This window comes from Theropithecus gelada, chromosome 18 (genome assembly GCF_003255815.1).
Source record: "Theropithecus gelada isolate Dixy chromosome 18, Tgel_1.0, whole genome shotgun sequence".
Taxonomy (NCBI): domain Eukaryota; kingdom Metazoa; phylum Chordata; class Mammalia; order Primates; family Cercopithecidae; genus Theropithecus; species Theropithecus gelada.
The window spans coordinates 23563037-23572702 of record NC_037686.1 but is presented as its reverse complement, the minus strand read 5'-3'; positions in this window follow the sequence as shown (position 1 = coordinate 23572702).

Below are 9666 nucleotides of genomic sequence, written 5' to 3'. Positions count from 1 at the left end.
TTGTAATCCCAGCACTTTGGGAGGCCAAGACAGGAGGATCACTTAAGGCTAGGAGTTCGAGACCAGCCTGTGCAGTGTAGTGAAACCTCATCTCTACCAAAAAAAAAAAAAAAGTTAGCTTGGCATAGTGGCATGTCTCATAGTCCCAGCTACTTAGGAGGCTGAGGCAGGAGGATTGCTTGAGCTCAGGAGTGTGAGTCTGCAGTGAGCTGTGATCAAGCCACTGCACCCCACCCTGGGTGACTGAGTGAGACCCCTTCTCAATTAAAAAGAAAATTTAAATGAAAGTCATATAACTGGCAGAATTCTGAGATTCGGGAACCTCTCAGAGCCCAAGTCCACACAATATCCTCTCAGTTTCCAGGCTTGATTAGACTTAGGGGACTGTATCACTCTCAGAGAAATTAGCAACCATGGAGCTTTAGCCCAGAGAAAGGTCTCATGTGGGGGCTTCTGGAACATGGAAGGCCATTCATAGCACTTGGCCATAGGCTAGTTCCCTAGTGACTTTCAATCCCGCTGTTCCTTCTCCTAAAACTGGCTCAAGCAAGGAGAGCTTCTCACCAGCTAATGCACCCCAGAGCACTGCTCAGGTGTAGGTGAACAACTGTGAGAACTGTTAGGGAGGAGTTTTTACTGGTTGGGGACATAATCCACGTGTAGACCAAGAGGGAAATACCTGAATCTTGTTTGCCCCTCCCTATTTAGGCAATAGGGCTGTGGAATCGGTTTCCTGATCACTCTGCTGACCTAGCCCTGCACTTTTCTTTTACTTGAGGGCTGAGACGGTAAGATTACCATTTTCTTTTCTTTTCCTTCTTTCTTCTTCCTCCTCTTCTTTTTTTTTTTTTTTTTTTTGCTAGGCTAGAATGGAATGGCATGATCTTGGTTCACTGAAACCTCTGCCTTCCAGGTTCAAATGATTCTCCTGCCTCAGCCTCCTGAGTAGCTGGGATTACAGGTGGCCACCACCACACTCAGCTAATTTTTATTTTATTTTATTTTATTTTTGAGACGGAGTCTCACTCTGTGGCCCATGCTGGAGTGCAGTGGTGCAATCTCGGCTCACTGCAAGCTCTGCCTTCCAGGTTCATGCCATTCTCCCACCTCAGCCTCCTGAGTAGCTGGGACTACAGGCACCTGCCACCACGCCTGGCTAATTTTTTTTTGTATTTTTAATAGAGATGGGGTTTCACCGTTCATAGGATGGTCTCTATCTCCTGACCTCACGATCCACCTGCCTCAGCCTCCCAAAGTGTTGGGATTACAGGCGTAAGCCACCGCACCCGGCCAAATGTTTTGTATTTTTAGTACAGTCAGGGTTTTGCCATGTTGGCCAGGCTGGTCTTGAACTCCTGACCTCAGGTGATCCACCCACCTTGGCCTTCCAAAGTGTTGGGATTATAGTCATGAGCCACTGTGCCTGGACATTCTCATTTTCTATTTGCTCCTATTTTTACACAGCCATTTCTTCTCCTCTAACTTTTAATTGCCTCAATAAAAAAGAATCTTGCAGGCCAAGCATGGTGGCTCATGCTTATCATCCCAACACTTTGGGAGGCCGAGGTGGGCAGATCGCTTGAGGTCAGGAGTTCGAGACCAGCCTTGCCAACGTGGTGAAACTCCATTTCTACTAAAAATACAAAAAATTAGCTGGGCATGGTGGTGTATGTCTGTAATCCTAGCTACCCAGGAGGCTGAGGCAGGAGAATCACTGGAACCTGGGAGGCAGAGGTTGCAGTGAGCTGAGATGGTACCACTGCACTCTAGCCTGGGTGACAGAGTGAGACTCCGCTCAAAAAAAAAAAAAAGAGAAAGAAAGAATCTTGCTAGAAATAACTCCCCTCGATGGAGGTATTAGTAAACAAAATTAGTGTATACATGTTGTTCCAAGCTATTAGGTTTTTCTGTTTCTTATTAATTTTCATTCTTTTCAATAGTTTTAGTTAATTTTAAATGAAAATAAAAATATGGTCCCGAGGTTAATTGGGATTGATTTTCTTGGTTGATCGAATTAAAATGCCTCTTTCTTGAGTTGCTAGTATCAGAAATAAAGGAAGGAGCTGAGGTGAGCAAGGCAAACATAAAATGAAGCAGATGCTTTTTTCCTAGTGTATAGATAAAACAGCCCCAGTGACACACACATTCTAACAAGCTATGTGTGAAAATGCATGTATATATGTGTCTACATTTATAAACCTGGATGTCTAGGTGTCCTACTCCATTTTGTGTTGCCATAAAAGAATACCTAAAACTGGATAATTTATATAGAAAAGAGGTTTATTTGGCCTATAGTTCTGTAGGCTGTAGAAGAAGCATGGTGCCAGCATCTGGTTCTGGTGAGGGCCTCAGGCTGCTTCCGCTCATGGCAGAGGGTGAAGGGGAGCTGGTGTGTGCAGAGATCCCGTGGCCAGAGAGGAAGCGAGAGAGAAAGGGGTGGTGCCAGGCTCTTTTTAACAAACAGTTGTCGTGGGAACTAAGGGTGAGAACTCACTCATCCTCAAAGGAGGGCATTCATCAATTCATGAGGGATCTGCCCCCACGACCCGAACACCTCCCACTAGGCCCCACACTGGAGATCAAATTTCCACATGAGGTTTGGAGGGGACAAATATCCAAACTATAGCACTAGGTGCAGTTTACCACTGAGAAACACCTACGTAGAGGGACCCAACCAGATATGGAGTAGCGGGTGGGTGTGAGGGTTGTGGGGGCAGAGGGTAGGCCGGGAGAAGAGGCAGCACTCAGAGACCTGGATATGGATTCCCAGGGCAGGGAGCAGAACTGTAAACCTTTCCAGGCCTGCCTGCAGAGGTGACAGTGCTAGATCAGGGACTAGCTCAGGTGCAGCTAATGGGTAAATGCTGCACGGCCAGGCCCTGTTCTTCTCTAGCTAAATAAGGCAGTTAGAATAATTTGTCTGCAAGTGTATTTAATTTAATGTCAGAGTTGAAGCCAAGATTAAAGTCCCCAACGAAGAAGGACAATTAACAAAATTCAGGCACCAAGAACCTGCTTACTTTTTATTGTGAAGTACAATGATGTGCAAACTCAAGACAAATTGGATGTCCTAATAATAACTCATAAATATTACAAATACTGACTGAGATCAGGGTTTAGCTTTGAAATTGATGGCAGTGAAATTCTCACCTGTGCCCACTGTGGAAGTTTAACTACATTCTCTATATTAATAATGACAGCATTTAGCATGTAGTGGAAGAAAAAAAATCGTTTGTCAAAGGCATGACATCCATTAACAGGTATCAGTATTGCCCCAATTCTTAGTGTAGAAGACCTCCACATAAACAAATACATGACTAGAACTAACATGGAGGAAGAGTCTGGGACTCTAATGAATTTGGTATTATTCCTTCTCTGGGCATTGATTTCTTCTTGGTACTATAGCTGATTTTCAAACTTTCCCCTTTCTGGTGTCTGTGCATTCAACTCTAAGGAATTATATAGGATAAAATATTGTTTTTAATTTTATTTTATTAATTTTTGAGACAGGGTCTCACTATATTGCCCTGGCTGGTCTTGAACTCCTGGCCTCAAGTGATCCTCTGCCTTGGCCTCTCAAAGTGCTGAGATTACAGACGTGAACCACTGCACGTTCAGCTGAAAATATATTGTGACTCTAGAAAAATTCCCATGAAGCTTTGTTATACACAGTCCTATGGACTAGCCCCACATGATCTCCATTCATCTTTTTTGTGCCCATAGGAGGAGTGGGTTGGGACAGGTTTGGTGGGCATGAGGTAGACCCAGCTTGGCAGTATCAAGTCTGGGGCATGAGGTTACCTGGGGTGCAAGGATGCATGGGGCAGGAAATCGAATTCTTATTCTGAAGGAGAACAAAGGGCAAAGTTGTGTTAATACATCCAAAGCCTGACGATTAAGAGTCAGCAGAAGCCAAGGTTCAGAGCAAATCTCTGGCAAGAGAAAGTAGCAAAGCCAGGAGGTGGCAGAGTCTGGCAGGAAACACGAGAGGCGGCCTGAGGAAAGCATGGAGATTGCATACAGAGCATGTGGGTTTTTCTGTGGCCCTAAGTGGCCTTGCTTGGGCACCCTAGTTAAGTCCAGTGGGCTGTGAAAAAGCAGTGAATCCCTTGCAAAACGAGAAATGTTAAAAATGTATCAGGCATAAGTGTCAGTGTGCATCTACCCAAAAACGCCTACCCAAGAGTGCCTTGATCATCTGGCATGAGAGGAGTCAAGCGCGGGTGCTTGCAGGTTGTCTCACAATGTCAGTGGCGTCACAGGTCTGGGTTTTGCTTCTCTGTGATTCTCCTGACTTCTCTCACAGCTCTCAAGATGGCCACCAGAGCTGTCTTCTGCAGAAGCTTGAGGAGGGAAAAGGATGTTTCTTTTTATCAGGGAGAAAGCAACACCTTCTCACAACTTTCCCTCTGATGCTGGGAGCCAGGATTGGGATACGAGGCAGGTCCTGGCTACCTGTGACGATAGGACAGCCAATGCCTGGCATTTTGGGCTTTTATCATCCAGAAAGGAAGATGGTCCAAGGAAATGGCTATTGTAAGAGTGAATGACAGCCACAGCATTTTAATGTTCTGCAGCCTTTAAGGTCTTGTTTAGAAAATATAAGGAAATTGCAGCCACACTGCTATTTCACGTCACAGCCAACCTTTTCAATTGCTCTCCATCCTTGTTGAAAGAACAGTGATTGACTCACCAGAACTATTCTTGAAACCCTGAATGCGAGGCAGACAGGAAGCTTGGAACTTCCTCTTCCGCCACTGTTTGTGAATAACTGGAGGTGGCAGGTCCTGGTTGAGAACTCTCTGCTAAGGAAGAAGGAAGGTTTGGGGAAGATGTTGTTATCAATAGCAGAGCATGTGTAGGTCATGAATTATATTGTTCATCAGAGAATCTGTTACATGTCAGCTACTATGTGATGAATGTTCAGTGCATGAAAAAATTTTAGATAGAAAATATATTGGGTCCACTTCCAGAGTCAGCTTTTCCATGGCTTTCTCTGAATTCAACCAGTGCTATTTGGCACTGCCACATGTACATATGTGTAGTAACTTTAAAGTTATAAATCCTGGAGCAGGATTGAAATGTACTCAGTGTGCTGGATTGTTTCATAGTCACCTCTGGCTATGTTAGGAACTACGTTTTTCAGAATCCCTTCCCTCTATGAAGCCTAAATAGAATTGGCCAAAAGAGACACTTGCATAAGATTTGAGAGGCAGAAGAGAAATTGTGGTCGTTTTTCTCTGGAACCCTTTGCAGGCTGATATTGTGGCTATCAGATGGGCAATGCCCTGTGGGTCCCAGCCCGTCTTTGCTCTTTTCATCCCCATGTACAGGTCTTCTTTCTGATTGTTGGCCCAGCACCAGCCACTTGGCCGTAGACCTGCAGTGGCCAATACTCCCTACCCACACATCCCAGCTCTTCTACTGTCGTCCTATTTCAGCAGCCCAACGGCACTTGGCCTTCCTTCCCTGATATCTAGCAAGCTCTGATCCGGTCACTTGGCCAGGGCTTCAGGAGGACTGGACAGTGAGTGTTCTCTGATACTCTCACTTCCCTTTCCAGATCTCTGCCTTCCCAGCTTCTCCCACAGTTGTGTCAGGTCTAATCCCTATCCTAAGTCTCTTCTTCCACAATATCCACATACAGTGACTCTGCTTTCCTGAATACATGCTGATAGATACATGCTGTTATTCAAATCTGCATAGATTTGGCCTTCATTTATTTTCTGTAACTTCTGTTTAGAGCCCCATTTCTACCAATGCTGGAGGCTGGGGTGCGATACTATTTAAACTTGCCAAAGCAAGAAAATTCTGTTTCTTACAGGTTAAAACAGTCATTTATGAGTTAACTTAAGCTGTCTTGCATCTGCCTCCTGTTTTCCCACAATGCCCCTGGGTGCAGGGAGAGACCTACCCATACTCCTGGTGGGACGGGCCTCTCCCAGCATGCTGGTCTCTGCTGTGGAATAGAGAAGCTGTCCCCGAATGTTCTGCACCATTCTTTCGTGAGATGTGTCTAATTGCACATGTCCTTTGGACCCAGATGCTGAGACTTGCTGCTGAATTTCAAGGCCTCTGATGTTTGCCTCTATTGGTGAGGGGGCCATCCTCTCTGGCCTCATCTCCTGACCCTAGGCCTCCCTTGGGCCACCTGTTCTCTCTGCATCTCCGTGTTGCCCGCTGGGACACTCCTGGCTTCCCAAATTTCATGCCAAAGCTGTGAAGGAATCAGGGTGCTATCTCAGAACCACTTCGAGGGTGTCTGCAAGTTAGGGGGCATCTGTAAGCAGGGAGGAAAGGGTTTCTAGAAATCACCAGAAAGTGGAAGGGAAGAGGTGATGGGAATAGAGCCATACCCTGGGGCTTGAGATAGAGGTTTCTGAGGTGGAACAGTTTTAGGAGCTGACAGGCTCATGGATCTGGTCCAGGAGAGGGGAGTGAACTGGAGTATGCAGGGAAGTCCAATAATTAGAGTCATCAGACCTTGTCTGTGTGTCTAGGAGAGAGTTCAAGGAAAGCAGTGGGGAAGCACTAGAGTTTGCAGAGAAAGCAGAAGGGAGCTTAGGAGAGGAGAACAATTGTGAACTCTGTAAGCGAGCCTCCTGAGTTTAAATGTTGGCTCTAAGGTCAAGAGTGGATCCTTCCTTGAGCCTCCCATTCTCCAGGTGTTAAATGGCTAAAATGGCATCTCTTTTGCGGACAATTGTGAAATATTCAGCATATAGCAGGACTGGGTGCACGGTAATTCCCATCATTAGCTGCACTCACCACTCATCATTAGCTGCCAACTGTTAGAAAGTAGTGAAAAATGAGCATATTTCCTTGAGATGCCCCTCACTTCTCCTAGGATTTCTAAAATCCAGATGATGTGTATATTTGTTGTATTTGTTTCCATTTTTGGTCTTTTTGTTCTCTTACTAAACCAATGGTGCATCTTACAATTTTTGATACCTTGAATCCAGGAAATATATTCCTTGTTCTCCTCCATGTAGATACAAGGATGCTGCTACAGTTTGGTGTTCTTTTTGTCTCATTTTGCCACCAGATGGCAAGCCCATTCTGTTATTCCTGCACCCCGCCCCCCGCCTCAACCCCATCAGTGGAAACGAATAAATTTTGTAATAAAATTATAGCTAAAAATTTGAAATGGAAAAATAAGGTAATCTCGAATGGACAGATACCAAAATGCAAAGTTGCAAAAACAAAGAATGTCAGAACTTTACACAGTAACACTCTGCTGCCATCATTTCTTTAAACATCTACTTTACCCCATGAAAACATAAGCTCCTTGCAGCCAAGGGCCGTGTTATAAATCTTTCTATGTTCAGGACTTAGCAAGTCCAGTCCTGCTGCCAGGCCCAGTGGATTTAAAAATTGAACCTGGAGAAGAGAAAGGTCTTTATGAATTAATTACGCACATCATGCAAGACTAAGATAACCCTTAAGAAAGATTGATGCCTCCTTTACGAAGAGTACAAGGAGAGATTAGCTTGAAATAGTAGCAAGAGGGACTCCAGTGAGACTTAAGAAAGAACTTCCTGATACAGATTCTGTGAACCCTGGGAGTGGATAACCGAGAATGATAGACAGTGGTCCCCTTTCTCCTTTCACTGGTTGGGAGGTATCTCCTAATGAGAGGATTGGATTAGTTGACCTCTCAAGCTTCTTTTAATTCTCTTTGTGATTGTAAATGTGTTTTCCCCACTTATTACAAATTATTGCTGTTATTTGCTCCACTGGTGGAAAATCTATTGTACAATTAATTTTTTTGTAGAGACTTCAAAGCATTTCATAGCCGATCTTCATTATCATGGGCTGGTGTAGATTTCTCCACTGAGCAAGCTGGGGACCCTCCCCCCAGTCTAGGATCTGTTCTCTTGCAAAGATCATATGTTTTATAAACCAAATAAACAAAGAAAACTTGTTTTGCTCTGAAGGAAAAAAACAAAAAAGACAAACCAAACCAAACCAAAATGAACAGCAACTTTGTCTGACCTTTCCTTCGCCTGTAAGCCTCAGAGCTGTTGGCCGTGTCTTGTAATAACTCTGATCTTTTGACTAAAAAAGCGTGCTAATCAGCCGGGCTTTGCCAACCTCCATTTGTTACCCAGTTGCTAAGTGATCGCTAAAGATTAGCCAGTTATAGGTGAATGGAAATTTCTACCCAGTGCTTTTTTTTAGAGATGAAATATAGCTTAGGGCATTTAAAGAAAAAAAACAAAAACAAAAAAAACCACTTGTATGTCTTTGGCTCTTGAATTGTTTTTAAACAGCCTTTCTCTGTCCCAACAAATCCAAAAATTGGAAGAGGCAACAAACGTTTTTCTGAAGTTCTGAAGTGCCCTTAACCTTGGCTTTTTTCTTGTTCCCGTCATCATTTCTTTAGCTGGGGTGAACTGTCTGATGATGCAAGAGCTACGAGACAAACCACCAGCTTTATATATTGTATATCTTCTCCCCGCCCATCAAATGGGGGCCAAATAATAGTACTCTTCCCTAGGACTGTTGTGAGGATCGAATCAGACGATAGTATGAGAAATGCTCAGCATAGGACCTGTCCAGAGAAGGTACCCAGTGCATACTGGATTCTTTATTAGTGGTGTGATCACCATCACCCTTGTTGTGCGCCAGGTTCTCTCTGTGCTTCGGAGTATTATTATTCCTAGGGGAAACGCACACTGAATTTTCTCTCTTAAAAACTACTTGCAGTAGAACACCCCTTGACCGGGGTAAGAACCTTTGAGTAACAGAGGCCACTGTGTCCGAAAGCTTTACCTGTGTACAGGTGTGCCACAGTTTCATGAACCTCACCTTTGGCTTGCTCATCTAAAAAGCAGACCAATAAACCATGTGACTGACACACAAGTTTAGAAAGGTCAGATAGCGTGGTGGATAGATCTATTCCAGGTTCCCTTGCGATTACCAAAAGGAGTTTGGGAGGATCTCTGTCTTTTGTAACCTTCAATGCTTCATTAATCCACATGTAGCTCTGCACCGAGCTGATTTTTTTTTTTTTTTTTTTTTTTTGAGATGGAGTCTCGCTCTGTCACCCAGGCTGGAATGGAGTGGCGTGATCTCACTGCAAGCTCCACCTCCCGGGTTCAAGCAATTCTCCTGCCTCAACCACCTCAGTAGCTGAGATTACAGGCATCTGCCACCACACCGGGATAATTTTTGTATTTTTAGTAGAGACGGGATTTCACCATGTTGTCTAGGCTAATCTCGAACATCTGACCTCAGGTGATCCTCCCATCTTGGCCTCCTAAAGTGCTGGGATTATAGGTGTGAGCCAGCACGCTAGGCCCACAGCTCATTTGGAATGAACTCTACCAAAAACCTGCTGTTTACAATTTTTACATGATAAACAGCATAGTAACAAACATCCTTATATGTATATCTTTTCATAATTTTCAGACTCTCTCCTGAGGTAAGATCCTAGAAGTTGGGCTGAAGAACTTGGTTCTCTTTCCATGGGTCGGATCATTAGAATGTACAGAGGATGCACCTGGTAGCAGATGCTCTTCATCCCCAGTTATCAGGGCTGTGTCAGGAGTAGGGGAAAGAGATATGAGGAATTTGTTTGCCTCTATGTTTCTTTTACTTCCTTGATAGTTTGTCTTGGTTTATCCTATTTCTTTTTTCTAACCCCCTGGCTTTTCCTTATGG